General features: G+C 47.4%; 1 non-coding gene across 1 annotated transcript; it reads left to right on the top strand.

Moving 5' to 3' along the window:
- Positions 1 to 229: 229 nt before the first annotated feature.
- Trnar-ucg lies at positions 230 to 302 on the top strand. The gene has a single exon. It is a non-coding gene; the product is annotated as a tRNA-Arg (tRNA).
- The last annotated feature ends 4676 nt before the right edge of the window (positions 303 to 4978 follow it).

Genomic DNA, 4978 nt, shown 5'->3' with positions numbered 1-4978 from the left:
AACTGCAACAAATAGAGAAAGAACTCTACATCGAAGAACGCCGTAACTTTCGTACGTCTGCCGTTGACTGGTAGGTTCTGAATTTTAACGTACATCAGCATCCACAAATTCAGACTGATAGTTGGGCTACTAGATGGCATTGAATTTGTGAAAAAGTACTTTACACTGTAGTGTTATTTTGAATGTGTCTGTATGTTCTGCAGTTACAGCAGGAGTGCGAATTCCGTCCGTCCGCGTGGCCTAATGGATAAGGCGTCTGACTTCGGATCAGAAGACTGCAGGTTCGAGTCCTGCCGCGGACGTGAAACTGTTTACTTTTGCCGTTTAGATGTCTCAGCATCGGCGTGTACATGACAAAATATTCGGTGTTATCAAATCCTTCGCCCACTAGAAACAAGCACAAGTCTATTTTTTGCGAAGTTAATTTTAGCTTGCCGGCAAATTGCATGCAACTCAACTTTTATCAACGTATATGTGACCCGAGTATAGTTACCGACGTCCATGTCAAGCAGTCATTGGCTGCCAGTACAAATTGGGTCCCCAGGGAGGGGGATGGGGCATGTTACTGGGTTCTTACAGGTACTGGCAAATGGAACTGTGATTAACAAAAGCTCTAGAAGAGGGAAGGGGCAAAACCAACCAAAAATGAACAGTTCATAAAATACAGTCTCTCCCCCTGCTAGGGACTGCACGCTCACCTTACCGCCAAGCATTTGTGAACAGTACAGAACTGCTGACTGACCGTGGCAGTACATCATGGCCTTTGTCTTATGGCTTGGGTTCCGCTTTCTCGTTTGTGTGTGTGTGTGTGTGTGTGTGTGTGTGTGTGTGTGTGTGTGTGTGTGTGTGTGTGTGTGTGTGTGTGTGTGTGTGTGTGTGTGTGTGTCTTGGTGTGCCTTTTTTATTTTTTATTTGTAAATACGATTCTTGGTTTGTATCCGAAAGTCATATTTTCAATCAATCAACCATGCAAGATAATCTTTGGCTCACTTTCTTCCTTTTAATTTTTAGGACTCTCGGGCACGGTTAATTTGCGCGGGAAAGAAAAAAATGAAAGCCGTTTACAAATCCCTGTAACGCCGAATTGGAGCGCAGCTCTTGCGGAGGAGTAGGGAAGGGTACTGAGGGGGGTCGCGTCACCTGCGGGTAGTCACGTGACCCCGGGGGGTCACGTGATCTCGGGGGTCACGTCACTGATTTGATCTGGCACGGATCGCGCGGGAACTTCAAATTCGGCTTCTGCAAATTGTTTTTTTACTTCACAAATACAGAGTTCCGAAGTTTCGAATTTTGAGGGTAATATCCAGGCATCGTTTTCAATCGTTTCAGATAATAATCGAAAATATTTTACCCTGACAGTGTTTAAAAAAAAAATGCAGGAAGACATTTAACGGGGGATGCAACGATATTCAGTTAAAATGTTTTTCACTTTACACGAGCTTACTGGCACTAGTGGGACTCAAGGATACTCGCACGCAACGCCACTGGTCAAGAAACTCCTTTGTTGCGGTGTAATTTCAAGGACAAAAGCGAGCGCTTTCTTTCAATCTCTCATTCGCAAAACTTGGTGACGTAACAGGGGGGGATCGCAGTATCCTCCAGTGAGGATATTTGAAGGCGGCTCATAGATTGGACCCGAACATTGCTTGGGCACTCGATTTGGGCTCGTGATAATTGACAGCTCGAGAAGCGTTCGGGTAGTGGCCCGTGTCCAATCGCTGCAATGACGACAATAGCCGAACCATAACAGTGTCTGGAACTCAGCGCGTGTCCTGTGCTTTGCCAACCCCAGCGCGTGACTATGATCAACATTGGCGGCATAGAATCGGCTCCAAATCGCGTGGCCGCTTGTTCTGGCTGCGAGTTGAGGGGGTGAACGTTGCTCGTTGGTGCGTCGCGCAAATTACACCAGCGTAAATTTCTCCGTTTTTAGTTCTAGTTGACGCCTCTTGTTCCTTTAATAATATTAATATTTTATTTGCATATAAAAAGAACTACCCTGGATGACGTGCTAGGCTGAGCAGATAGGTGGAAACCCGTACGCGATGCGCCTGCTAGCCAGTCACTCAGGGGAAAATGGGAAACATAGTAAATACAAAAACATAAATACATCAAGATCACTTTGTAGACGAGAACAAAACCATAACTTCCCAGACTTGTCAAAGCTCCAGTGTCAGGTCCCCTCCACATACAAGTAGGCCAGCGCAGGCACCGACCGGCCCGAGCTGACGCGAGCGCCGCTCAGCTCCGGCACTCGTGTTCTAATTGCACAAGAGCCCCAGCCAAGCGCCGACGCAGGAAACGCACCCGGTCGGCGCCTGCACCGCACTCATTCAGGTGACGGAAGAAAACCAGCATTGGCCAATGACTGGCAATGATCTTTTGGCCAGACCACGACCAGGAGCGCGCCTATGGGAAGCGCTGACCACTGAGCTGCCGCTATAATTTCGCGCCGTCCCAGTGGATGGCGCCGTAACTCGGCTGTTCAAGGTGTGATAGAAGTGCTCGTGGCCATGGGTTTGTACGCACCCGGCGCAGTCGCAAACCATTTATGAATGGTTTGATTTCGCCTTATTATTTAACACGAATTCACCGGATGAACGACACTAGAATCAAAGCACCCCTTAAGATAAATGGGAAGAAAAACAGCACATAAACTGAGTTCTATCAGGGGCGAAGCTCCTTAGGGTCTAGCCTTGTCCGTCCGTCTGTCCGTCCGGCGTCCGTGCCCACATAAAAAGAAAATATGTTTGCGCAGTCGACAGGATTCGAACCTCTGCGGGGAGACCCCAATGGATTTCTACGAGTAGGGGCTCTGAGATGTGGTCGTAACTCAAGAGCTGGGGTTTCGTCATGGATGAAACGTTGCATGTAGCCGCTAAACGTGTATACAGGAGAGGGCGCTGCGGTCAAATGCGTATATAATCGCGTTAAACTTTGCATGCATTGGCTCAACGTTTATACACGATAGGTCGCTGCGGTCAAATGCTCAAATGCGTATACAACCACGTTCCATACCACATACAGTATTCTCTTTCTGACATGGGCCGTTGACTTAAGCGGTGGAGATGCGTTCCCACGGCTTCTAGCGGATCCAAGCTGATCCGCTATAGAAGAACCACTGGCTCTGCATTTCACCGACCATAAAGCAGTAATAATGAAGTCGAAACCCAACCCGCAACTCAGCAACCTATGCGCAATAAAAAAAAAATCAGCACCATCAGCACTACTTATGAACAATAAAATCAGTATCATCAGCACCACCAGAGCTTCGCCCCAATCAACATCATTTACCACGTGGAGATGCGGTCATTTTTTTTTTTTTTATTCTACAGGGTGTCATAAAAAAATCGCATGTATACGCCAATGAACAGAGTGCTCTTAAATTTTTCACAAAGGGGCCTTTAGTTAGTGCCTTTATCGTACCAAAATTTCGTGAGTGTAGGTTGTTGGGGGAAAGTTATAGAAAAGAAAATTCTGTTTTTTCTTTCCTATGCGCGGCAGAAAAACAGAAACAAACACTGTCAGGCAATTGACGCTGCTATTCGTGTATGGTATATAATATTACACGCGCTCGGATCTTCCGAGTGAATATTTAAAGTTTTTTGTATCATGTGGTGCCATATGTAAGCAGCATCAACCCGACGGTCTGCTTCCATTCTCCTACCGCGCGTAAAGAAAAGAAAAAAATTCTTATTTCCTTTTTTTGTTGCATTTTTTACAGACATTCGTTTTTACCGATTTCGAGCATGATCAATGAACCACCTAAAAGAACCTCTGAAAAAACCCATGGCGTTCTCTTTACTTACTTTTACGATTTTTTTACGCCCAAATTGCATCGAAAACAACCTGTAGATAAAAAATGAAAACACACACACACACGTATTTAGGACTGCGTTGAATCCAAATTTTATGAAATCAAAGTTCTAGAAAATCTTCAATGAAAACAGATGTTCGCCTTTCGTGAACTGACGAGAGACCATGGCAGACTTTCAAGCGAGAGGCCCATGTCAGCCAGCGCTCGTAGTGCACGCGCGTTCTATGCCCAAACACCCCGAACAGGTGATTTCTAAAAAAATGTGAATGACTTCGAAATTTATCAGTCCGTGGTCTCCTAAGAAGGTCTGGTACAGTGGCGTACCAGCTTGTTTTTCAGAGGGGGGGGGGGGGGGGCAAACCAGACCCCCCCCCCCCCCCCAGGGCTGGGGGGCGGTGCCCTGTTATCCCTTGGGCGCCGCCGGCCAGTGTTTGCCCTGCCACGGCCGCGCGTCGAGTCCGGCCGTGGCCCTACCCAGTGGCGGCTGTTTCAGGGGGGGGGGGGGGGGGGGGGGGGGTGCAAAACACATGCCTTGCCCGCCCCCGCCCCCCCCCCCCCCCACTCTGAGAACTGGGGGGAGGAGGGGGGGGGGGAAGCGCCCCTCTTGCTTCTTTCGTTTGGTACGCCCATGGTCTGGTAGACTTAGCTTAATGATCTCAGCTGATAAACTGGTAATGTGTGCGTTCGGTGGGGGGGGGGGGGGGGGGATAAATTACTGATTACAGCTGTAGAGCATGACAGCCAACGTTTGAGGTGTATACCAAATGCAACATTTGCAACGTCCTCCAGATTCATGACGAACCCAACGAGAGCCAGACGCAAGTATGAAACCCACCAGGATGGGAAGAGAACTGTGTTTAAGTTTTTACCGTAAACATAGACTACGTGCTAACGGTTGGAACCAAATGACAAAGTTTCTGAACTCACCTTTATCTGATTTTCAAGTTATAAACGATTTTCTGACATTTTCAATTATAATAATTACGGCGCGTTCCCAGTAGCAGACACCTCACACCCATGTATGTGACGACTCCGTTAGCCGCTATCATTCCTCGTGAAAAATGTACAATTGCTTGTATCACAGCCATGTATGTGACGACTCCGTTAGCCGCTATTTCCTCGTGAAAAATGTACATTTGCTTGTATCACAGCCATGTATGT

This window comes from Ixodes scapularis, unplaced genomic scaffold, assembly GCF_016920785.2.
Source record: "Ixodes scapularis isolate PalLabHiFi unplaced genomic scaffold, ASM1692078v2 PGA_scaffold1__304_contigs__length_218370807, whole genome shotgun sequence".
NCBI lineage: Eukaryota > Metazoa > Arthropoda > Arachnida > Ixodida > Ixodidae > Ixodes > Ixodes scapularis.
Note: the sequence above shows the minus strand (reverse complement) of the source record. Positions and strands in the feature narration are given on the sequence as shown.